Source organism: Cyprinus carpio, chromosome A7 (assembly GCF_018340385.1).
Source record: "Cyprinus carpio isolate SPL01 chromosome A7, ASM1834038v1, whole genome shotgun sequence".
Taxonomy (NCBI): domain Eukaryota; kingdom Metazoa; phylum Chordata; class Actinopteri; order Cypriniformes; family Cyprinidae; genus Cyprinus; species Cyprinus carpio.
This window is the reverse complement of record NC_056578.1, coordinates 19,424,718-19,452,572: the sequence shown is the minus strand read 5'-3', so window position 1 is coordinate 19,452,572 and position 27,855 is coordinate 19,424,718. Positions and strand designations below refer to the sequence as shown.

Genomic DNA, 27,855 nt, shown 5'->3' with positions numbered 1-27,855 from the left:
GCTCGGAAAGTGCTGTCTGAATCCTAACATAGAGCACCTGATCAATGCTCGCTGATGGAGCATCTGGATCAGGCGGCACACCGCAGTGCAGGATGCATCTGTGTACAAGGATAATTTGCATCAAATCCACTAATATGCATGAGATATGGCCGAGCTCTGTATAATCCAGAGATCAAACTAAAAACAAGAGGAACACGGATGTAATCCCTTCTCTGAACAAGTGGCACAGCGGACTTAAAGGAAGAGTACACCATGTCCTAGGGAGCATCATACCATGTTAGATTTAAGAAAATGGCTTTTCGTAGAGAGGCTTATGACTGGTAATAGGAGACACGGATGAATGCGGTTTAACAAAGTGCCGTCCCCACAGCTACAGCTGTGGCTGATCTGCTCCTATGAGGGAAAGCAGGGTTCAGCTAACTTATTAAACGCAGTGCTCTCGAAAACTGAATTCAAAACAAGCACATCCATCTCAGTACAGCGCTCCCCATCAGAATGAGCTTAGCGCTGTCTCAGTTGCCGAGACGACCTGACATTGACCACACCCCCTCTGCATCCTCATCACGTTAATTCACAAGCTGATCTTTCATCTAATGCAGGCCGCTATCGAATCACCACATCTTCAGTTGTTTTCCTGCTACCTGGATCAGGCCCTCAACACCCACAGCTGCCCTGGTCAATCCAAACACAGCTATAACTGTATTCCTATGTCACTTAATATATAATAGATATAAAAATAGTAATGTACTTTATTATTTTTTTTATTCAGATGCCCAATTACAGTCAATAAATACAGTCTAATAAATATGTTAAGCACTGTGCTTAAATTTATTAGACCACCTGTCATAATAAAGAGAAAACAAATATTTTGGGAATCTGTCAAAAAAAAAAAAAAATAACCAAAAAATATATATTTTGTATGGCCTTGATAGCAGCTTGCATTCTTGCTGGCATTATTTTTAAGTACTTTTCCACAGTCTCTGCTGTTAGTGACTGTAATTGGGCATCTGAATAAAAAAAAAAAATAATAAAGAGCTTTTCTATTTTTTTCTGCCTTTCTTGTAAAACAGTAAATTTGAAAATTCATGGATAACAACAATAATTATATTTTAGCATTAGAAACAATACTGTAACTAAAGAGCTTACACATACTGGTGGATGAACCATTACAAAAACTAAACAAAAAAATTATTTTGATATTTACCTGTACTGTTAGTTTAAGGTAGTTGTGGCATAAACCTTACATTGGGTGGTGGTCTAATAAATTTCTTTAGTAACATAATTAATATTAATCACCATAATTGCTTGTTTAAAAAAACAAAAACAAAAAAAAATTGCCATTTGTAGAATATTACTGCAAAAAGCAGCTTAACATGATATAACATTAGAGTTACAAAAAGATACAAAGAAATAATTTAATTTATAATGGATAGTTTTGACTAAATTCATAACTAATTATATAATAAAATAATATATTGTATAATATAATTAATGTATTAATAATTAAAGTATTGCTATTAATATAAATTAATATAAATATAAATATAAATACAAAGCACAAGGTCAATCTACAAGAAAATTACAACATTCAATTACATTTAAGTACATACATCTTAGGTATGTTCACACATGCGCTAATTTTTGGCAACCGGAATGAATCCTATTCAGAATCCATACTGAAATGTCTGTTCATATGAACCATAAATGCTACAATTTTATTCACATATTTGTTTAGATCAGCATAACATTCATTTCAAGCAAAACTTCACATTGCTATGTTGAGAACAGGAGAAAGCCATAGTAACAATATCACCGGAGCTACCGCGAGTATGATTTTACCAAATATTTAGTAAATATTCAATCTCATCCACTGACCAGTTCATAAAACGAAACGTAAATAAACATACCCACATTTGTATGACGTAAAAAAAATGTAAATATATGCACCATGGCTCTGCACATATGCGCAAGATATTTGAATCCTATTTAAAAAAAACAAAGTCAGATTCAGCAGTTTACATGCTTACTTTTTTTACTTTGACTGGATTATTACAGGTCTACATCACCCCTTTTAATCCAATCAAAAACCCATTCGGTGTATGCATGGGCGAGGGTAACTAGCATGAAAGGGGGTATGTTTTTAACCGTCAATTCCCATTTCCGTAATAACAAACTCATGACCTCTTTGGCACACGTCCCACTCCGTATTTCTGCATTACTTTGTTACAGCATCATGTGCCAACAACATCAAGCAGTCCAGCCCACTGATAATAAATCTACCAGGGTATAAAAGAAACAATGAAATCTATATCTATGATCGCATAATATATACACAGCCTTACCGCCCAGCCCTTAGCAGCACTTTCCCAGGCTGCTGTCCTCTGCTGGCACCTTGAGCTCAGGGAACAGTGGAAGGTATTGTTGACACATGAAAGGTTGTCAGTAAAGGGAGGACAGGCCTGGCACAGGAGAGCTGGGTGCAATGAATACCAAGCCTTCAGCTCATTTGTCACCACAACCCACACAGACCTGCTCCCGAGACTGCACACCTGTCCTCCCCACTCAGGCCTGCCACGGGCTCTTCATGTAACACCAGACAATGCAGAAAGGAGCTAGAGCCCCACTGATGATTTTTATTTATTTATTTTTAGTTTTTTTTTGGTACAGCTTATAATGAGCGAGTTATGGTAATCAAAATCAATTCTATTAAAGAGAATAAAAGCTTTAAATATTGGCTTTAGAATTAAGAAAATCTTAGAATGCCAAATAAAGCGACAAATCTTACCACAGGCTATTTACTAATGTGCATGTTTAATCCACTAGGAAACCTCTGTGAAAACATTTTGTGACAAGGGTTTGACAGTGAAGGAAACGGATTGAGAATCTGAGACCTATTTAAGAAAACCTAATAAGGGTTAAATGGTATACAACCACATTTTGAAATGCCACAGGGAACAGGATTTCCTGCTCTATTACACAACATATTAATCACAGAATACCTCAAATACCTCGCCTTTGTGCAGGCTCGTACATCTCAAGCCAAACACAGGAAGGAAATAAGTCTAGCGAGTTAAGATTTAGATCATATACAATATGGCTTCTGGAAAAGAAGATCGAGACTCAGAAGGGCAGTTATGCCCATGCTGAAGTCTTTTATCACTCATTGGTTGGCTGGAACCGTAGACGGCAGTTTGCCAACTGCATGCAAACAGCTGCACAAAATTGTTAGCATAACAGAAATCACTGGCTAAATTTGTGGTCAGAACACAACCCTGGATCATGGCAACCCAACTAGTGGTGAGCACTCAATGGCCAACAGAGGTTAATTCGTCAGTCATTAACTAAGAAACAGAAAATAGATGATACTCATAACAACTAAAGCCGCAATAAACGTCACAATTTCCTTCCCTCTGTTGTTTCAGAGGTGGTTTTTGATGTAAAAACCTGACACCATTTTACAATAATGTGCACTCATGAATCTTGTACAATAATATTTATCAAAGTCTATAAGCATGATCATTGATCATGCTGTCTTGAAGCTAATTTTGGACATTGTGCTTACACTGTTTTGTACAATGAGGAATACTATTGCAATACTACATTGTATGTAATGTTCTTGAACAATTCACAGCCAAAGTTGCTTCATGGAGCAATGGCTAGGATCAGGTGGTGGCGTGCTCCTTCTAGTCGAGGACATAGTCTGACCTGCCAACAACAGCAGAAATAGTACAAGTCCAATGGCAAGGAGATGTGTTGCCCTCTTGGCAGCACTGAGAAGTGAGTCATGTGTTTGAGCTCAGGTGTGTCAGGTCTAACTAAACTCTGGACATATCCACTTCTCTGAACTTCTGATCTGTCTGGGGATGAATCGAGGGCAATCAGCAGCTTCAAAAGGAGCTTATTACTGATGCCCAACCTAGAAGCTAAAGAATAGATGCAGATTAATAACAGAAGTAAACCAATGAAACAAAAACACACCAATCCCCTCTGTTCTGATGTGGAACAGCTACATTATTAGGCTCATTAGCGAAAAAGATATTGCCAGAGGGACATCACAGGGTTTCCCCCTGTGTAACAGATGCAGCCCATAATAAGCACAGTTGACAGGATAATAGATAATAATAATGCACTGGATGTAATTTAGTGTAATTCTCATTATAAAGGGAGTACGGGAGAACTCCCATATCAACGGAACGGCAGTTATAGAGAACACAAGACTTAAAATTAGCCCTTCATTTTGGTGTAATATCAGGAGAGTAAGGCTCAAGCCCAGCTAATCAGATGCACTAGGACTGAACCTCTTTGCAGGTTTGATCAGATATTAGACTGAGGTGCACTGCTATTTACTCTCCCTCGAAGATGCAAATCCAGTTTATAGCTGGAAAGGCAAGATGATCAAAGAGCAGATGTTGCAAAGATCTCCTTCTGGCTGTGATTCATGATCTAATCAACACACCTGTTCCATCAACAGCACCATGTAGGCCCTAGTAAAAACAACTTTGGCTTCTACATGAATGCAATTAACCACAGCATATCCAGAAGTAGCACTAAAGACAGCTGGATAACCCATGAAGATACCTAACTGATAAGAGAGAGAGATTTCACTAAGAAGGCTTAAAAGAAACATTATTCCCTTTGTTTACTCTTCGTATACTACAGTACGCAGATGGGGTCACAGGAGAGGATTTGTACAAATTGCATGTTTTTTTTTTCTCCATATTTTAAAAAGAACTTGAATATTCAATTAATATTAAATTAAATATTCAATTTAATATATTATTATTCATACAATTTTTTTATATTATTTTAAATTAATTGTATTAATTTTGTTTTTCCCCTCGATAGCTTTAAAAAAATATACAAAACAAGCAGCTTTGCCATAATTATATCAGAATTAGTGGAAGATACATCTTACCTCACATGGGGAGGCCTTTGCAAATTGTGCTGGACATTGGGGGGCATTTGAATAAAACAAATTGAACACCACTGACCTACAGACCACATCATGGGGAAGAAATTCTACACATCCCCAAATCAGTCATTTTATGTTTTGGGGATCAAAAAAGTGGGTCATTACAGACATTCCCAGAATGGCAGCATTACAGCATATTATGATACATTATTTGGTATCTTTAAAAAATAAAACAGAAAACAAAAATCAAATTTACTGGTCAATGGTCTATTTAAACTAGTCTGTGTGATGAACCCGTGTTTACAGGCGTATCTCTTCTGGCAGTGGGTGAACAGAGAAATTGGTTTGAAGGTAATGCTCCTCATCCAATTCATCAGCAGTCAGGGGATTAGACCTGTTATATTTCCAAAAAGCTTACGATCTTACGGCCAACGGGGGGATTAAACACTTTTCATAAAATGAAGCAAACCATCTGACAGAGCCATTATGAGACCCCCCCCCCCCCCCCCACACAAACATCATTAGCAAACATACAAGTCACTCTTACACACATCCTAACCAGATGCCATGCAACACGATGTGGCGACTACCAAATGGAATGATGACTTGATATGAGCTGGATAAAGCCAGTTTACATCCATCAGCACAAAGACTGCGACATCCAGTTATTTAATGAGTAATGCAAGTCCATCAATCAGCATGTGCTTCAAAGTTGATGTTTTTTACACTATCAACAACATTTTGTTTTTCAAGCAGGAATAAGGTTGGCCAAATAGTCCCTTGAGGGCTAAGACACTTGTTAATTTCCCTAAATTAATGAAATATAAACTGTTATACTTATAACCATGTATACACACACTCCATAAAGCCCCTATTTTACAAATAATAATGCAGTCAGGAGATGCTGTGATGCAATGAGTGGTTTCCACATTTTTAAACATTTAAAATGCATGAAAATAAATATTTTCTATCACTTTGTTTATCACTCTTGAAATGACCTGTACACTAAATAATCTGACCCTCATACTTACATAACAATAGCAGTCTATTTATTTAGTGGTCCAAGTCAGTATGTATATTAATGACAATATGGGACAAATATAATGTAATTTAGTGGCGGCAGGTGCTGCGCGCGGCCGGTACATGTACAGTCAGACAAAACGATGTGCACAGTTATCAAAGGCGCGAGTGCAGTACAGTCGTAGGAAACATGTATTCGGCAGTTAAAGACACGACGCGGCGCACGTGTCTGTGGAGTGTGCGTCATTAGAAAAATTGTGCTCAGTAATTAAAGAGGCAGGGTGACGTTTCTGTTATTTGGTTTGTGACATCCTTTACGGGAAAAGCCGAATCATCAGAACACCAGCGCAAGACTGCTCACAGCGCTTGGTCACGTGTCGCACCAGAACCGTTTTTGGAACCGAAACTTAGAAATTGCTCACGGTTCCGGTTCTTTTCAAAAAACAGAAGTGGTTCTGAATAAGAACCGGTTCTCGGTTCCCAACCCTAATAAAGAAGCACAACTGTTTTCAACACTGATAATAATAAATGTTTATAAGCACAAAATCAACAAAACAGAATGATTTCTGAAGGATCAAGTGACACCGAAGCCTGGAGTAATGGCTCGAATTCAGCTTTGTCATCACAGGAATAAATTACATTTTTAAAATATATTACAATTTAAAAAAAGAGAGAAAAGAAAAACACGATTATTGACTGATTAAACTGTAATGATATTTCACAATATTACTGTTTTTACTGTAATTTTCGTCAAACAAATGTAGCATTGGTGGGCAAAACGCAAAAAAAAAAAAAAAAACTATTTTTCAACCATTTTGTTTTGAAGTTTGCATAGAGATTTTAATGTGGCATGACACCAAAGTGAATATCTGATCTAAAGCAGTGAAATTACCCAGCTCCAATCACCAGTGAATGTCTGACTGTGCCGTCATTGCGCTTTATGCCATAGTTTCGATACTCTGCTCCGGTTCATTTAGGGATCGGTTTGACAAAATAGTCTGTCATACCTGAAACAGAGGAAACAGAAACAGTAATGAGATATTGTTCCAGCTGAGCTGTGTGAACAGAAAAATCAAACTGAAATTTTTAAAGAATTTTTTTCCTGAGGACTAAGTCATCACCATGTCCTTATCTCTTTTGAGGTGGTGGCCCAATTTCAGATATCATCTATTAACACCAGCTAAGCCTGGTTATTGGTTGCCCGAAAAAGCTTTAACAGCTTTCAAAGGAGGACAAGTTATTCAAACCACCGATTGAATGTACTATCAAATATCATCTGATGGTGTTGGGGGTTGTTTGAGTTGACTGTTTGGTCAGACGAATGGCAAAGGCAGCATTGTTGTAGGACGTTAAGATGAGATCAACTCCAAGCTAATTAGACATTTATTCATAAATGAAATCTGTGAGTGCAAATAAAACTGGCACAGCACATTTGGCCTAGGCATTAAGTACACTTTCACGTCAAGGAACACTGACTTACAGGCTTTAAATAGACCATAAATGATGGAGAAGAAACAAATACATATTAGTAATTGCATTCATGATGAATTTACAGGCTTGTCGACAGCCCGGTCGTTAATGTAGTGACGATCCATCAGCTGTAGTGTGTGGAGAGTGACTGCAACTCTTCACCCCACAATTAATCTGTGCCATAACAGTCTTCCAGCACCCGAGGAGAGGCTTGTTCATTTAAAAACTGCAGTAAATCACACCGTAAAGAGGGTATTGATCATTTTTTATAAAATGAAAATATAGACGAAGCACTTAAACCAGATATTTGCTAGTTTATAACATTCTGTCGGATACAAGCCTCATTGACAAGGCTCCCATTTGTTACAATGTTATGGTGTATAAAAAGAATAGGTACCAGGATAACTTATGATGATTCAGCCAAGAAGAGCTTTAAAAAGCAACACACATTGTCATTAATCCTTTTGGTAAAATGTATTTAATGCTTTTCATTGGACGTCTGCTTAATAAAAAATCACGGAGGCTGATCTTCAGGATGCCTGTCTGGGAGTCACGGCAGTAAAATCTCAGCATGTCAGTTCTAGTTAACACCTCATTAACGTGTGGCTGTCTGCAGGGCATTGTCAGCAGTTACTATTAAAAGCCTTGTCTTTCATGCCTATTTCTCACCCAAATCACAAAAGCTCAAAGAAATCCCAGCAATTTAGTAATTCCTTCAGGTCATACTCTTATGGACTAGAAAGGAACGAAGGCTGCAGACAAAACAAGCGTGACATTAAAACAGTCTTTTCAAATTACCCTAGTGGCCATCAAGTATATATGAATGAGAACTTGAGCAAAGCCCACAATGCCGGTTCACTTTTTCCTCAAGCTTCTGATAGTAATCACTTAAACAGGATAATGTCCAATATCTGTTTATCATATTTAATGAACTAATGTGCACTGATCAATGTTTAAAAATTTATATACACATTTTGGGGTGAACTATTCCATAAGAGGTCATCGAACTCCCACACAGTCCCTACTCCCTACGGTTTCATTTATACACAAAAGTGTTTATCATTCATGTTTGGCAAGATATGGAAGGGGAAAAATAGCCAAAGTGGATGATGCATTTAAGTACAGTTTGTCCACCCTGCCTATGGTGTGTTTAATGTTCTCCATACACCAAATAAGTACGTACTATAGCTAAAAGCCCCAGAGGGTTAGTTAATTTTCAGAGCACATGCCAAACACTTGAGAGAGAGCCGGAGAGAGAGAGAGAGAAAGAGAGATATGCACTACTCTTGTTAACGTGGCAGCTCCTTCAGGACACTTCTCGCTGGAATACGTGTATAAACTGAGGTCCTTCTAAACACTACGTCCATCAGATGTCTGCATGCACACACATACACACTCTTATGAATGGAGGCAATTAAAAAGCTAATCGAATTAGTCTGACACAAATCTCAAAAGAGTTTCAAAGACTAAGGGGAGAGGAGGAGATTTTGAAGAAGAGTTGAGATGGTGGGGGCGGGGGAGAATTTGAGGTTGAAGAGTTCATGCTCAACAATGCGCAACAGTGAACCTTTTTCAATTTTCCTTTTAGAGACAGAAAAAAAACCTAACATCAACACAGTACCCACTGAAATATGTGGGTAATTTCCCAAACGTAGCATTATATGCTCAATCAATGGCTCTCACACCCTTATCAGACATAGATGGGGAGAAATACATTGAATATGTAAACAACGCCTACACACATCTACTCTACAAGAGCAACTACGCTATTCTTGAGAACAAGGACATATCCATAAGTCCTTGTCAGGTACGCTCACAATGTGTGCAGAAGTGTGGAATCCATTAAGAGCGAGAGTAACGAGAGTCAGCACATGGCCACATTCACAGGAAATCATCTCACACTTCATCTGCCCAGCTCTGCGTTTCGAGAGTAATGGAGGTTTCAGCTTCGTATGATAGAAAGAATGAAAATGGGGAAAGTGGGAGAGCGGCAGAAAGAAGCCGACAGAGGAGCAGAGGATAAAATATGGCCAGTTATCAGATGTGCACTTGAAAGCACCCCATTCTTAACTTACTGCAGGCTGGCAGATTCATTGCCTGTGAAGATGGATTGGACAAGAACATCTTAATATCAGATTCAGAGGATTCAAGAAGCGCGCAGGCTTGTGTTCAAATAGAAAAACAGAACAAACACTGTCAAAAACAGTCAGAAACGGACCTCTACATGAAGATTGCGCATAATTATTTATTTCGTCTGGTCCCATGTATACCATGGACAACATTAAAAACACTGAGAGAGCCAAAACAACAGCAACAAAAGCAGCATCAATTATCTCAAAAAGGTGAAAGACCTCTTTGTTTGATCCTGTGGACACATATCCAGGGCCCCAGCACTTTTTTGTAACCCTATAAATGGCCCGTGTGATCCTGCAGCCCCTCCTCCAGTCAGGCCCTTTGCAGTGGAAATGCGACCCTCACCGTCACAGTGGATTATGGGAACAAAGAGAATTTTGGGAGTTTGAGTGTCGCAGTAGGGGAGATGTGTGGGGCCTGTCAGTCTCTCAGGGATATGGTGCTCATCTGTAAAATTCCTATGGCTCTTGAAGAGGCTTTGCATACATTCTCAGGATATCTCTACACTGCCTTCTGGCATCTCAGTCTCATCTCATAATCTTACTCAGGGGTCAGGGTCCAAAATTAAGTTTTTGCCTCACATGCTAAGGTGGGAAGCTGGCTATGAAATGTTTCTTACCAGCCATGAAACTGTCTTTTGCATTGTTAAATTAACAATATCCATTATCATGTTCAGTCAGTAGGATTCTTTTTAAAAGAAATTAATACTTGTATTCAGCAAGGACACATTAAGGGACTGTAAGTACATTTATAATGTTATAAAAAAAAAAACACATCATTCACATTCATCACATTCACATTCATCAAAGAATCCGCAATGCATCACTAAAATATTAAGCAGCCCAACAGTTTTCAACATTGATGATGATAATAATAATAAGAAATGTTACTTAAAATGATATATTAAACAGTATATTAAAATGATTTCTGAAGGATCATGTGACACTGAAGACTGGTGTACTGACTGCTGAAAATTCAGCTTTGCATCACAATAATAATATATTCAATAATAATCCTTAAAAATATATATTATTTTAAATTTTAAAAGAATTTAAAAATATATGTGTTTTGGTTTTACTGTATTTATCATCAAATAAATGCAGCTTTGGTGAACATAAAAGGCTTTAAAAGCATACACAACAGCAAAGGTATTGTAGTCATTTCACAGATCACAGATAAACAAATAACTGAAGCTCACAAAGCATAAAATGGCATGGACACGATAAATAAATGAACATTAGGGCTGTGACGGTAAAGAAATTTTCCCACCAGTTAATGGACGCATATCCACACCAGTAATACCGGTATCACCGTGGGGGCAGGGGCATTAACTCTTTTTCTCGCTTTCCTTCACTTTTAAATAGCTTGTAAAAGCAGCGTGCGCATTTTACTTTCACTTTCAAATAGCGGAAATTCAGCGTAAAGAAAATGTTAGTTTTTAGTTTGTTAGATTTTTTCCTCGCTTTCCTTCGCTTTTAAATAGCTTAAAAGCGACATACGCATTTTACTTTCATTTTTGAAAAAGATCCTCACTCTGAATCGAAGACCTGAGACACTTTAGCAGCTGCTTCATAAATGCTTCTCTGCTGAGTCTCTCTACCTAAAGATATCTAATGACTTCTCACAACCTCCCCCTCTCTTTCATTCATCCATCGCTCTTGTTCTGCAAGGCTTTATGGTAGACACTATAACTTAGTTTTTCATAACTATGATCTCTCTCTTTCCTCTCATCACCTAATCTCAGAGTGCTGTGAGAGTTAGGAATGGTAAATTAGGAAGCTTCAAGTGAGAAAAAGTGTGGCATAGAAAGCAATCGTAATGTATTTTCCCTTTCATTTTTTTGACATCTTGCACTAATGTCACACAACCGAACCACACAACCAGAAGCTTACCAATGCACATATTACTTTTTCAGCAGCAGCACTGTGAACTGAAGACCCGAGGCATTCTCCTGAAAGCTCTTGCAATGCACACAAGTCCATCCAAATAACAGCCTCGATGGAAGCTCTCTTGGAGTGCTCAAGTGCAGACGTGGCTCTAAGGAAGCTTAAAAGATATTCACACCAAGAGCAAACGCCAATCATAGACAGCTCTTCACAAATCAATAATTTTTCATAGGATTGTTATGGATGTTTCTTTAACAATATATGGGCTCTACTGGTCCTGAGGACTTTTAGAAAATAAAATTTCTAAAAGCACACTTTTCACACTTTCTCTAGCTTAAAGCCAGCATGAAATAAAAATTTACCTATTTTTAAATGCATCTCATTGTGAACAATTAATCTAAAAGACTTCCCAGATTTCTCATTGCTGACATATGCCAGACCCGTTTAATCACTTAAACCCTTTCTTACAACCAACTGCAAGCTCGTATTCAACAGATCTGCCTCCATCCAATCAACAACTGATGGACAGAACCAAGTCCCCGCCCTATGTTTTTTTTTTTTTTTTTTTTTTTGGAATCTGTATCACTTGGCTGTACATCACAATAAGGAACAAAAGATCTGCCATTACTTCCATTTCATTGCAACTAATTTTTTTCTACTGACAATGTCCAACAATGAACAAACATGCATCAAAGGGGGAATTCTAACAGATTATGTATAGTGTTAAACATCCTTCGGGAATTGAAAAAGAAAACATGCTGACTTTTTATAATATATATATATATATATATATATATAAATAACTCTTTTGTCTGAGCCTAATTATTTACACTTTTTTTAATCATAATCAAAACAAAAATGGCAGTGGAAATGACAATACAGTACTGAAAATGTGGGTCTGGGACAAGGTAAAAAAAAAAAAAAAGTAACAAAAACAATACATAAGGGGCAATTATGCAAAAAAAAAATAAAAAATAGCAATGAAAGAAGCATAAATGAATAAATGAATGGTTAAAAAGAAAGTTTCCAAGGCTAATGTGACCATCCTGTAACAAAAGTTGAAATATGTTAATAAAAATCAACCCCCTGGGGCATATAAGTGCCTTTAAGTGAAGAAACATTCATATACATAAAAACTCTAAATGTTTATTCCTGATCCGTACATCTGCAGAAAAACCTGCAGCAAATTCAAGCTCTGTATGAACTGGACTGTAAGGACAATCCAAGAGAGATTGGTACCACCAGAGTCACCAAAGCCCCCAAGCCCTGCAAATTAAAAAAGAAAGAAGTCCAGGCAAGATGCGTTGCATTTCTCCTGATGCATAAACAGCCTCGAATCTTACACATTAAACAGCTGCAGTGAGGCTAAGATTTCAAAGCCTCAGGAGGATGCCTCAGCTTCCCTTCAAACCCAAGATGTGGAATCGCTTAAAGAAAACAAACAGACGTTCGGTCAGGCGGCCGTGGGCTCGTGCCTGACCACGGGGGTATGTGTGCGATTATTCACTGATGACGAGTTCAGACGGGCTAAATGCTTCAGTGACGGCACCGAGCAGGCCCACTCGCAACCCACCAGCCCGAGTGAAGTGTTACTCATGGCAGCCTTCTGCTGATTACAGAGATACAAGCCCAAAAACACACAAAGGCACAGGTGCATCTCGCAACCTCTGACCCTCATGTCAGTCCTGAGAGCGGGAGCGCGTCTTCTGGCTGTCAGCGAAGAGATAAGCGCCACATTCTCTGCACCTTGTTTGCTTATGAAAGGAACTTGCATGGAATATTTATCAGCTGATGCTTGAAATCAAAAGCCTTTGAGCGAAGAGTGCTTCAAAAAGCCATATCACTGCATCTATGCAAGGGTGATATGAGGGCAAGGACAAAGTGCATTGCAGCAGGAAAGAGCTTCTAAGAAGCAGACAGGAAGAGGTGGTGGGGGGGGGGGGGTATTCATCCATATCTGAACTTTGCATAAACGCAAGGCATTATTTACTAATTAAAGGCTTCGTGTTCATACAGTATCAGGATTTATAATTCATACTCCATGAGAAGAGATTGTCACAGTGGGGGGAAAAAATCAAAGACAGAGAGAGAGAGCGTGAGACTAGGGGATGGTAGATTCTGTTTCATAGATATAGATGATGATGATCTTCAGCGAGCATCTGGAATCAAGTCTTCCCATCAGTCTCTCCTGAGATCATCAAATGGATGTTACCAAGCCTGGGGCTGACACCACACAAATCAAATGCTTGAAACAAAACCCCACAAGCACAGGAGAACTGTCTAAAATTCCTACTCTTGTAATAGTGAAAAGCGTCTCTGCACAGAGGCTGCAAACGACAGCTGGAAGTGTTCTAGCATGTCTGTACTGTTGCCGTTTCTTAATACTGTTTCTATGCAAAAAGGCAGCACACACAGAGCTGGTGAGAACGAGGTGCAAGACAATCCACTATTTACAACCTACCAATATTCTGGTACTTTGGTACCGAAATGTAAAAAACATATCTAACAGTGAAAAAAAGAAAAACCACTGAACAAAGAAAGTCTTTTCTGATTGATAAGATGGAGTGCATGACAGGGTGACATTTAGGAATTAACTTTAATCCCAATGCAGGTACTTTTGCTCAATACTTTGTTGAAGCACTTTTGGCACCAATTACAGCCTCAAGTCTTTTTTGAGTATGATGCTTCTAACTATCCCTTTAATAACTTTATTAAACATCACGCACGTCCCCAATACACGATCACATGCTGTCTGAAAGAGTTGCTTTCTGGTACCGCTTTTCCACCAGTGCTGGTACCGGATCCGGTGCCCAGATCCTGGTTCCGAACCGGCCCCCAAAAAACGTGCTGGTCTCAAACAAGGGAATCTATGATGTCAGTAGGCGGAGCTTCCACTAAAAGCCGTCAGAGTTCAGGTAAATTAACAACATTAACAACAACAATTGAATTTGTCAGTTCAGCAGTGGTCGGCAGAAGAGAACAACGCTCTCCTTGCGCAAAAGATAACAAGCGATTCCGGTCACATGTTGGTGACGTAGAAGGTTCTGCTCACAGTCAGTGGAAATAAGGGGCCAGTTCTGAACGAATGGCAATAACTTTGTTATGTAGATATATTTGCATACTGCAGAACACACGATACAGCAAAATCTGTAACAACAGACACTTTATTCCGTTGTAACGATATACCGTCATACCACCTAGCCCTGCTTGGAACACTTTTCAGAGCTTTTTCCAGTGTTTTCAGAGCTTGCTCAAACAACCATTACAACAAGTCAGAATTACTCGGCGACATTAATTAGCGATGAGAAACCAGCAAACAAAACAGAGTTAAACAGTGCTGACACATCAGAGAGCGGGTCTATATAAAGCCTTTGGTATGCATTCAGACAGCAGCATATGGCAAGTTCTCACAGGCCAAACATGAGTGACTGTGACAGAAACACAAGCACAAATGCAAAAAAAATAAAAAAATAAAAATAAATATACATGTTGCTAAATCTGCACCGTACTTCAGTCTTCTGAAACTTTCCTCAAAAAATAACATCACCCACATAAATTTTACAGAAATATTAGGTCTAAAAAAAAAAAACTAGAAACTGTTTGTTAAAAAATCTAAATGATAAAATGTTTAGCATTTCTAACATCATTAAATATTTAAGATATAAAATCAACAATATATTTGTAATCTGCAATAACAGCAAGCTATTTCACCCTCATAAATGGAATTCCATGCCAGCTATAAATTCATGAACCACTCGACTGGAAAACTACATCATGTGGTGCCAAAAATTACCCATTTATAATGATCTAATAATAAACTGATCAAATAACCTGATGATTGCAAGACTATCACAACTTATTCTCATAAAATCAAAAAAATAAAAAATAAATAAATACTGTTACATTTGTAACTTTTTTTTTTTTTTTTTTTTTTTTTTGCATCAAACCTCCAGAAATCCAAATGTTTCAGTAATCAAAGGCATAAAAACAATAAATTAACAGCAATCGTTGAAACGCATTAACGCAAGTACTTTTAACTGTCAACTGGTCTGGTACTAGCCTGGGGCATCCTATGTCTAATAGGTTAATATTAGTCTATATTAGGCATGGGCCGATTACCGGTTTCAAGGTATACAGTATCAAAACCACTAATATTTTCCATTATACCATTCCTGCAGTATGTGCTGTTTTCCATGTCTCCTCAAAGACTGAAAGAGTAGGAATCCCTCAGGCTGAGTGCAGTGTAGAGAGTAACACTGACCCCTCCTCCTGTTGGCGCGAGCGAGCGGTCAGTCACACGTGTGTGTAGGATGGCCAAACTTAAGGCCCGGGTACACTTCACATTCACCGTTCCTTTCCGTCTTGTGCACAGCCGCGTCCGCACAGCTTTCAAAAGTATACTCAACCGCAAATGAACGCGGAGGGATGAGCTAGACACATGCGCAGTGCTAAAGGGTGCGCGGCTGCCAGCGAGCCCTCTTGATGACGAAAATAACGTAATGTCGACGGTTCGCAGACGGCCGAAGTATTTTGCCTTTATGCGATCGGCAACCGGACGTTTTTTGCCTTATTGCAACTCTCTATTCTGGACTTGCACAAACTGCGTTGCAATGCAATCATTTTCCAAAATGTAATTTATGTGAAAATATGAAGTCTGTAAACGCCCGTAAACACAGACCAGAGACGCTGAAGACAGACGCACAGAAAAAAATACTGTAGCAGGCAGATCACTCACTGTTCATGATGCATGAACTATTGGAAGAAAATCCTCAATATTGATTTTGTTTTTTTTATGAATGTGTTTCTGAAGGGAGCTGACTGTCTTCTGAAAAGTTTACGTGGTATAATTTCACAAAGCTTGTCAGAACATTCTGTTTTTGCTTCAAACTGGGTTATTAAATCAAATTATGTGTATGATTATTATTATTATATAACTAAATGATATGAAATGATATAAATGATATGTATTTGAATTACATAACTACAATTAAATAACTGTAATTACAGATTTAGGTTAAATAAAGATGTCAGTCTTTATTTTTTTTCTTTTTAGGAAACAAATCAAAGAAAAAAATAAACTAATTCTACTGTTTCTAATATTCTGTATGTTGCTCAAAAACAAAATATATTGTGTCCAGCGGGGAAAAAAAATATATATATTATTTTTTACCCAGTCACTGTAACAACAATACCGTGATACCATGATATTTTTGCTTAAGGTTATCATACTGTCAAAAACTCATACCGGCCCATGCCTAGTCTTGATATTAACAAGGGATGCCTGCAAAATATTCATGAAGATTCATAAAGCAGAATGCAGTTTCTTCTTTGTGCTTGTCTCTGGAGCAGCAATGTGCTAAACAACAATAAATGGTGATTTGAGGAAGCCATTTGACTCTTTTCCACCATGCTCATCTTCTAAACCTAAATATAAATACCCCCCCCCACACACACACACCACCATCCCCACCCCCTTATTGCTGAGCTTCCTACCTGGCATCATGGCAGTCATCAGGGACAAAAATCCTCTTACTGAGCTTGTGAACAACTCTGTTCCCCAGTGAGAGAGCATCACGCTGGACTCCCCACCCCCCACATAGGCTGGAATATTCCACACAAGCCTGCAGGGAGAGAGACAACTAACTGGGTGCAACAGGCTTCTGAGAGCATGTGTGTGCCTGCAGTATAGCACCATGAGTGCAGGAAATGTGCTTCAGCCCCTCTGAACCTGGAATAAACAAGTTAAAAAAAACAACAACTCACTCTGCTTTTAACTTTAAATTAGAAAGACAGCCCAATATAAGACTCTTTTAAAACAAATCGAACACAAAATTATCCTAAATCTGACCAATCTCAGCTAGACTTTAAGGGCACTTAACTGGAGAGCACAAACACAGCAGAGCAAAGTAAACATCCACCAATATGAGTCATATCATCCTGCATCCACACAGAGCTTTACCAGATTACAGAGCATTTTTTGATGTACAATGCTGGAACTGAATCTAACTTCCTGCCTTCTGTGGAAATGACATGTTTCAGTCAGAGGGATTTCAAGACACTCACCACATTAACAGATATCCAAGCTGTTGCTCCTCTTCAAAGCGAGCGCAAAAACGTATTTGCAAGGTTTACACTTTCCATACCAGTGTATCTGAGTGTTTCTGAAGACAGGATGCACAGCAGGGTTCATTTCAAGGCTGTCTACTTGGAAAACACTTCCTGGTGAAAATCCTCAGTTTTCTCAACAACGTAGTTTCTTGCCAAAGAAAGAGACGACAGGCTTATTTTTGAAAGCAATCTTCAAATATAGAAAATACCATTTCCATTCATCATCGTAGCTGGTATCTTTTTGAGTGTCTTTTATTATAAAGAGGTCATATAGGATGTTTTCACACAATGTTTTAAAAGAACCAAACTCAGTTCAGTTCCTTAAAACGGACCAAAAATGGAACAGAATGAAAAATTATTTTAGTTCTTATTACACTCAACTGTTCCTTGTCTTGAAACTGGGCTCAAATCTTATTTGGTTCATTATAACAGCGACAGTGTGTCAGTTTGTTTTCCTCCCATCTTTTTTTTTTTTTTTTTTTTTTTTTTTTTGTGAATTATGATGATTTTTGATTGTTATGATTGTTTTTTACTGTCAAAAATTAAAAATAAACAAAAATGTAAATTATCTGGTTTAATAATATGGTATTCATTCAAGACAGGTATTCATGCTCAGTAAAACACCATTTGTTAGTCTTTAGCATCAACAAAATATCTTCATTACATTTTGTCTTGTTTTCTAAAAGACAAAATGAAAGCATAAAAATCAGCACAAAATTCATATCAAACATAGCGTGTTCTGTTTTAGAGGTAAATTCAATCATGTTAAAATAAGATGTTTTTCTTTTGATTAGGCAGACTTTTTATGAGAGGGATCCATTTAAGCATAGCTTCAAACGTTAGCTAAATGTGCTTTTCAAGAACTCTCCTATAGGTTTCACTAAAGAAGGCCTGATAAATAGTAGTTCTTTTGACCTCAAAGCACTCCATCAGTCCAAGGAGCCAAAGCAGCACAAAGGATGCTTAAAAATGCATGCAGAGAGATGGGCAAATAAGTGCAGACGCCTGAGCTGCGCACTTTGAAGGGATTTTTCAGACAGCCCTTCTGAAGCACTGTTAAAAAGTCTCACTTCCCCCTGTGGAAAAAATTGTGTGTGTTTAGCCTAACTGCCAAACTTTATAAATAGAAGTTTAGAAACAAGGAAGCCTGAATTCACATGAAAGCATTATCATAAGACTTAAGTCATGTCATGACTGACACTGAGGGACTATTCATTTTAAGATGATAAAATAGATATTTCAGATCAATATCTTTAAGTGACGTGACATACAGCCAAGTATGGTGAGTCAAGTATGGTGAATTCGTGCTCATTTAAGCCATCCAAAGTGCACACACACAGCAGTGAACACACACACACCGTGAACACACACCCGGAGCAGTGGGCAGCCATTTATGCTGCTGTGCCCTGGGAGCAGTTGGGGGTTCAGTGCCTTGCTCAAGGGCACCTCAGTCGTGGTATTGCCGGCCCAAGACTCGAACCCACAACCTTAGGGTTAGGAATCAAACTCTCTAACCATTAGGCCACAACTTCCCCTTTTAGTCTGCTAAATCTGATATCATGGCTATTTAATGCACTAATTTCTTAGATAATGTTAGAGCAATACTATCAGTTGTTGTAGTCTTTAAAATATTTTGGTGCCGATTTTTTGTAAAGTGGCTAATTTACAGAATTGTTTGGTCATAGATCAATAACACTGAGACTTCAAAGCTCTCCTCCAGTATTTTTAACTGGAAGTTAAAAACTAAGTCTGTTAATGATATGGCTAAAACTATAAAAGACAAATAAGTATCAACCAGAGGATGGGTTCCCAGTCATGGTGTTTTCTCCTTAGATGATATAGACATGAAAGCAGTTTTTCTTTCTACTGTCACTGGGGGTTTAAAGCACTGATCTTTCTACAGCTGCTTTCAGAAAACATGCATTCAGAAAAGTACAATAACAAAATTGAACTGACAATGCCCCAACAGCAGTGTATGGGCAGAACTATCCTTTACGGCACTTTCAGTTAAAACAGGCCAACTTCAAATCCAGCTCATCAAAATTGCTTTACAGAACTGAAATCAAAGGGTTCATGCTTGTCATGAGACACCAAAGATCTCATGTGACAAGCCTTTGATAGACTTTAACTTCTTAAGAAGTAAAGATAATCAGCAGCACAATATTTGCTGAAGATCAAGGCAAAGCTCTAGAGTTGTCTTTCACAGAAGGTCACATTCTTATTCTCTTCACAATCGGAAACTATCGAGAGGTGACATGAAGTGAAAGTATATACTTGTAGCAGGTCTGAGGACAACTTGCCTCTGCCAAAAATTTGAAAACTAGAGGAAAAAGTATAATGCTTTCCTAAAAGAAACCTCTTAGGATCTTCAGGAATCCTTTAAGGGATATATTTTGGTTTGAAAACAGCAAATTTAATCAAAAAGCCAGAGGTCTGTGCAGCTGTGTGACAGTAACTCACAGATCAACTCAACCATCAGCGATACCTCGACTAGCTCGACCAGGCATGTGCTACTGAAAACTCACTGGAGCACTAAAGAGACTGAAAAATCAAGAGCTTGGGAAGGGTCCAGACGCTTGTATCTGATCTCAGCTGGGTGGTGGAGCAGAGCAGGTGGGGTGTGACATGTCCAACAGTCATGTCAATAGCTTGACAGCTTATTGGACAGCAGGAAACATAGCAGGCCAACGAGAACTCCTCCATCAGAACCCAGTGTGTGCAGTCTGATCACTACTATTACTCTGAGAATGTCACAAAGCTGGCACACACTTATAAAGTCTGGCTGGTGGCTGCTTTGCCAAATAATAATTGCTAGACTGGACCTCCTAACACCCCCTTCCCTTTGCTTTGTTCGTTCAGCAGCTAAAACAATAGATAAGAGAAAGAACAACACCGGCTGTATTGTTATTAAAATATTTCTTGATGCCCGAGTAGACAGGGCCCAAGGTCTTTGTTACAGGGCTGGTGGGATTTGCACTGTTGAGGTTAGGATAGTCGGACATTAATGAAATATGAATGTGTGCGTTTGTGAACTGAACTGTGTTGGAGGTGCCCCGACTGACACAGCAAGGGGCTCAACTGCCAGGATAAATAACAACCCCCCACCAACACCCATGGACCATGACACTTACTTGTGTACTGTAGCACAACAGACAAGCTGTCTACAGTCCCTCTGTGAGTTCAGCTCACAACACACAAACTTTGTTGTTATTTATTTAGGTTAGAAGAAAGCAAAAGAAAAACATGCAGATGAAATACAGGGGGAAAAAAAACCTTTTTTTTAAATTCTTAAACCTAGACTAACAGTTTAGTCAAGAATCGAACAACAAATTTATGGTCTACAGAGTACAGCATTTCAAAGAGAAGCAAAAAGCAGACCTGAAAAAAAAAAAAGAATGCTACATAAAACAGCTTCATTAAAGGCCTCCCTCATGCAGAGCTTAAAAGGCTTTTAAAAGTTATGTTGATAACTCAAAATATCAGACATGTTTGATATGATATCCTCCGACTCATAGTCTCAAGCTAAAAAAAAGTCTGTGCCCAACATACACAGGCTTGCTCTCACTTTCAGAAAGAGACTCTGCAAAAACCAGCCCAATACCATGAACACTGCTGAAGTACAACCTACTATTCTTCAATTGAGAAAAACGTCAATTTCAAAGCCAGCAACATGAATAGCATATTGGTTACAAGAAAGCCATAAACCTTTTCTGTCTCCTGGTTTTATTGATCTCAGATGCCTGAAATCCATTAGCGACCTTTACATACATAGCATTTTCTGTCCCAGTTTGGTAGAGCAAGCTTTTGCTCATGTTTCCTTTAAACCTGCCTGTGGGGGGGGGGGGGGGGCAGCGGTGGATTAGTTATGCTGGCAGAGGGCCTGCGCCAGCACTGCTCCTTGGCCAGCTCTCTAGTCATCAAGAGCATCCAAGTAATCCAAATTACGAGTGGCCCCTGTATCCAAGGGCTCAGGAAGTGTCCAGCCAAGGGCCAAGTGGGACCGACTTCCCACAATTGACTGATATTAGTCCCAGCAGGAGGCCTTGGCCATGTGTTTACAACAGTACCACAGAGAACCATCCATTATAACGGACTCCATCAGCTCAAGTATGGCACACAAAGCCTTTTTAAATCAACATACTACTACTTTTATAACAGGTGAATAGTGGCTTTTCACGTCTGAGTACTACTAATAGTAGTCAACAAAAGCCTGAATGCTTTCTCTGCTATTAGAGTTGGATATCGTTTACATTTTATCGATACCGATACCGCTTATGAACAGCTGAAGTCTTCTTCCACCTTCATAACAATGCATCCACAGAAGCTAAACACAGACGTACTCTCAGCGGCCTTTTGAAAACCAGGCCTCATAAAGAGACAGAGTTCCTGCCAGTTTACTTGCCCTCTTTTCTTACTACACTCTTTTGTGCTCCAAATTTCCCCCTTGGCCAAAATCAACCAGAATTCCCTCATGCCCCTTCCAGTACAAATAGTGTGACGAAATATCATATACCTCTTAATTAAACTGAACGATGGCGTTTGAAGCAGTCCCATTATAATAATTTGTAATAAGTGGTTGATAAAAAAGACAAGTAAGTAAGAGATCACGTCTTTGAAGAAAATTGAAGTCTGTATTTTCTTATCAGTGGAGACCAACTTGTTACGCTTATGTCAGAAAATGGATTTTGATTTTTTAACTTCATTTCTTTGGAGTGCTAATGTGCAGCATGTGATAAAGCTGATCAGAGACAGTGGAACGAGACAGAGTCATTGAGAATTGTTTACCTTATTTACAGGTCTAGGCAGATAGTTACCAGGTTTGACGAAACATTAGCAAAGTCAGGAACTGACTCTATCCCTATTAGGGCAGCACGATAAATAAAAATACAAATAAATTGTGATATGGCTGTAATTATCAAATTGAGATAGCTGTGATCTAATTAAAAAAAATATGTGCACCATGTCTTTTAGAGTGAAGCAAAACACTTGTGCGCACAGTTCATGTTTCAGTGTTTTTTCTTTGCATCAATTCTGCGTTTGATTTGCTTATAATGTATTTCTGGGAACGCAACATGCACCAACCAACTTCCCAAATTTGTACTAAGAAGTGTTAATAGACCAGCTGTTGTCAAAAAAAGAGAAGCTATAAGGGCTCCCTGGGGTTTATATTGTTTGTACAAGTTGTATTGTGAAATATATATATATTTCTTGAATACTAGATTGTTTTATTTTACAGTAAAATAGGGTTGGTGCTGTAACGGTAGACACGATAATTCGGTAGAAATTTGTCAACCCAACTGGTCTATCGTCTAATTTGCAGTTATATTCACATGACATTTCCATGCTGCGCCGTCACGATAGCTTGTCATTTGAATGCATTTTTAAGCACTGCAGTTTAAAAACAAGTGATTTTAAACCATTTGTGTGTGTTCAATTAGCAGCAAAAATGTTAGCAGCCAGTATATGTGCACACTGTCTGAGAGAGACTGTTTGAGTGCAAACAACTGAAACATGTGCACATATATCCACTTCTCACACAGAGCATGAGTACTGAACTGAGACTTTTTGGTGCCTCATTGGCCTTGAACAGTCAGATATTCACCCTTCGGCACTCGAACAGTGATTCCAGAGAAGAGAAGAAGATCTCTACTTGAAGAACAGCAGCACAAAATAGCTATTTGTTTCTTTCTTGAGACAGCACAGCAACTAAAACTAAAAAAATTGTTCCACAAATCTCACCTTATACTGGACTGGACAGTTTTCTGAAAGTGAGGCTATCAGATGCCAATTCCACACAGCTCAAATATGATGACCATTGAACACCTGATCCCTGAAACTATAACCGACTCATGTAGTCATTTCAGATAGCACTTAGCTAATGTTAAGCCCACACCACAGCAAATTTGTTACTGGTCCAGGTGTCTGCCAAGCACAAATGAGCATGCATACTCAAAAATGTGTGCTGGCTACTAATTTACTGACAATCTGAAAGGATGCACAAAGAACCATTCATAAAGTTTCTTGATATGAAAGTCCTTCTTTCAACCAAATGGTTTTGCACTTTATGGACCATTTTCACATTTCCAGGATGAAACGTGGAAGCAAACTATAACAGGCTATAGACCTCTCCCTCGTTGGGCCCTTGGAATCATCCTAACCTCCCCCCCCCCCCCTTTACGGTACCCCTGCTTTGGCTCAGCTGTTAACCTGTCAACTTGAGATTTGAATCTGTGGCGGAAGGAAGTAGTTCACACAAAGAGGGTTTTTACAGACACTCAGTTATGTATTTTCACACTCATGCTACCGAGCTGTTGTATAAATGCAATATCACACTCATAGCTGTGCAATATGGCTGTATATCGGCATGCTGTGATGATTACCTACGACCGAATCACAGCCATGCTGATTATATACAACCATATCGCACAGCTACTTGTGTGATATTGCTCATATATACAGTGTCTCCATTTATTGACTTATTTGTGGCGACCCGACACAATATCAAAACTGACCAACACAAATAGATTGTCTAATTTTTTAATTAGCAAAATATCACCAAGTACACATTTGTTGAGGTCAATTTCATTTTCAGGTATATGCTCAGTCAACATGTAATCTCTGTTCTAAACCAAGGACCACTTCAGCTAATAAAAGCGACTATAACATATCCGAGCAGTCCATTACTTTTGTCAACTCGGTGAAAAGCAGATAGTCTTACCAAACGTACCCATCAATACATCTAATAGTATCTTGTACACAAAACAATTTATCCCCAAAGGAGGCGATCCTGCAAAGATTCATCCTCAGTGAGAGTCCGACCACACGCACGTTCACACAAGACAGACACTGACAGACCGTGTACAGAGAGAAAAGGTTTCTGTTGTTCTATCAGAGCTGTCATCACACACACGAGCTTTAACTCTTGTTTATTCCACACTAGCACTGATTAGTTAGGGGACTTCCCCGACAGTCGAAAGGACATGCTGTCAAAAGGGACGAGCATGGGATGGGAACCAGAGTTTATCGTTTATTGATTTTCAAGCAGTTTAGAGATAAACGAACAAGAATGACTGAGACTAGCTGCTAGCAGTCCTGATGCTCAACTCGAAGGTAACGTACTGCACTGTCGACATGTTAGCACTGCAACTGAATGAGCAAAAGGATTCATACTCGCAGGGACGCAGAGAAGCAGCATTCACTCACCTTTAAAAACATTCAAGCACGCTGTTCCACAGGCCCTTCAAAAGTTAAAAGACAACGTAAACAGCCTCGATATATCAGGCTGCACTTCGCTTGAGAGAAAAAGAGAGAGAGAGAAACGATGGCTCCACTGGCAGTCAGGCACCCACACTCTGCCCGCTACAGCGCTGCAGCGAGAGAACATATGCCTGAGATATCGCGATATCACAACACTACCGACGGCGCTGCACTGACCAATCATACTCAACACACGTAGTCCAATAAGGAGCAAATATATAAAATACAGACTAAATATATAAAATGCATATATGTATTCACTGTATATCTCCCAGAAATGTGTCTAGTAAGATGATATCCATGAAAAATCCATAGTTTTATTATTAAAGCTCTGCAACTCTGGGCAAAACATAATGCAATACAGTGATGATTGAGAGATGTACAAATAAACATTCCTCAAAAGCCTTATTTTATCATGTGTTTATTTTTTTTATTTATTTATTTATTTATTTTTTTACATTTTGTGAGTAGCCTAATCATCAATAAGTTGCTTAAGTCCAGTAAATACTAACAATAAAAAAGTTATTATTATGTTAACTTTATAAAAATCATTCACAGTGAAAAGATACATGTAGGCTATAACCTAAAGGTGGACATTATTAGAATTATACTAAAAAGGCCTTTTACTTACTAAAAAAGTATGACATATCAGTCAAAGGGCAGAAAGCATGTAATAGATTCTATGCAACAGGTTTTCAGGAAAGTTTTGGTCACATTAATAATTTAGAGGCCTGAGAAATTCGCATTTCAGGACGCCAGTGTCTGGGTGCGGATTAACAGGTTAAGACAAAAAGAGTATAAAAATAAGAGAATAAAATAGAAATAAAAGTAATAGAAGGAAAAGGGAAATAAATGGATAAGTAAAATGTGTATATAGGTATATATGTATATAGTGTATATAGTATAGGCTAAGGGAAGAAGAAGCAAAAAAAAAAAAAAAAAAACTATGTGTTAAAACAAAAGAGTTATCGAGCCATAATCAAGCCAGTTATCGAGCCATAACCAACAAAATTATCGGACAAATTAGTTTAGCAATTTGGGTACCGCCATTTTTGAAGCTATGTGTATCTGTGTGTGTCCTGCCTGGTTAAAGCTCTTGGTAATAATTAAGCTAATGACGTAGGCTATTGTGAATATACTATGGCAATATTTATTACATTTTAGGAATATTCCAGTTTCAAGACAACATTCAACAAGTCAATGGCATTTAATAATGAACGTTGCTCCTCAAATGCTGTTGACAGAGAATGGTATTGAATGGTAAAAATAAACCTTTGATAAGCACATTTTAACATCTACAAGCGAATGTAAGTTTTCATGCTTCAAGTCAGCATTTGTTTTTTGTTTTTAACTGCTGCCTCTGTGAAAAGTTTGACTTTGAGACTCATTATTAGAGGCACTGACGTCTCTCTTCCTAACATGTGTGTGTGGTGCACAGATTAACACAATGAGTCAGTTTGCAGAGTGAAGGAGCATGACAATGATCATGTGCACCGCCACTGTACTGCATTACTACCCACGATCCATCTGGAAGCAATCCTAATGACCAGCCCCATGACCCTCATGAGTTCCCCAGCAAAAACATGTCAAGCTGCGCCAACAGTCACAAAATGCTTGTGATTATGCACCCACACACTGTTCCAGCACACAGTGCTGTGATGTTGAATTAACTACCTCCATTTAAAATATGCCAAAGCTAAGGGGGAAAAAAGCCTTTAGAACAACTTTTAAAGCCAAATCTTTTATCTTGACAGCTCTCTCTGGGAAGAATGGAAGTCTTTTAGTCTTTTTATATCTGTGTTCAGTTGATTTAGTTAGACATGATGTCATCCTAGCTACTACAAATAAATGCCTTGGGCTATTGTTCTACTTTCCGTCATTTTACTGATGTAAAATAATATTAAACTTTTATAATAATATAAAAATGTATATATATTTTTTGTTTGTTTGTTTATGAACTAGATTGACAAAGAATGCTTTCTAGTCCATGGCTTTTTCACCTGTCAGACTCTAACCACAGCTGCAAATTACGTAGAATGCATATTCTGAAATTTGACTATGAAATCTATTTCCCTCTATCATTTTGCTAAATGCCAAAAAACAATCCAGAAGAAAGGGTAGTCTTGGGTCTGGAAAATGGTCCATTCAGTTCTTGAGTCACCACAGTCAGAGTAATCCTCAGGGACTGCAGTTTCTGTGCTCCTCCGCAGCTGCAGAAGAATTACAAGTGAGAGGGAAAAGGCAGTTTGGAAATGCTCAATACAAAAAGATGACTGATGTTATCTCACTCTCTGTGTGTGTATGTGTGTGTGTGTGTGTGCTGGCCTGAGCCACTGAGAGCAAAAGATGGCATTGTTCTCGAGGTATATTCAGTAATTTATAGTCCACTGCAGCTCTTCAGTTCATTTTCTCTAAGACAGTAATGATGCCCCTTTTGATGCTCCAATGTCCTTTTGTGATTATCACCTTAATGGAAAACCCTCGGTTTAGAAAAAGAGAGAGTTGTGGATAGAAATGATTGAAGGCAATAAATCCAATAACATTCAAGCACATCTAGAAGAAAAAATTAGACATTTCCAGAGTATTGTAGATTTTTATGTTTTCATTTACTAGCACACATTGTTTCAAACCTATACTAGGATTTTCTTCCTACATTTTGAAGAACATTGGTAACCAAACAAATTTGGTTACCATTGGCTTCCACTGTATCCCTTAAAATAAGAAAAAAGGAAAAAAAGAAAAAGAAAAAAAAGAAACACTGAGACATTTCTCGAAACTCTTTTATATTCCAAGGGGAAAAAGTCATACAGGCAGCATGAGGGTTAATCATAACAGATTTTTTCATTTTTGGGTGGACTATCCCTTTAAATGCTATATAAAGTTTTTAGGAGCTCTAACAGGGTTGTGCAATTTAAAGCACACAATGCAGGAGAATTCAAAATTAATAGTCTTTTAATAATAAATACAACAGGAACACTTAGAAGATAACAGGAGAAATCACGGCACAAAAACTATAAGATAAGCAATAACAGACAAGAAACAGACAGGAACACAAGGCTTACATACTAG

General features: G+C 38.3%; 1 protein-coding gene across 3 annotated transcripts in view; it reads right to left on the bottom strand.

Moving 5' to 3' along the window:
• LOC109066693 (D-glucuronyl C5-epimerase B) overlaps positions 1-24,924 on the bottom strand; it is a 38,952-nt gene extending 14,028 nt beyond the window's left edge. Inside the window, exons 1-2 of one of the 3 annotated variants that reach the window (XM_042760166.1) lie at positions 24,733-24,924; positions 6,839-6,939 (exon numbers count right to left, since the gene is read on the bottom strand). The gene's annotated coding sequence lies outside the window, so the exon portion shown is untranslated. Of the gene's footprint in view, positions 1-6,824; positions 6,940-24,732 lie in introns of all 3 variants that reach the window. The other 2 variants (XM_042760164.1, XM_042760167.1) reach the window with 2 other exon arrangements.
• Positions 24,925-27,855: the final 2,931 nt, after the last annotated feature.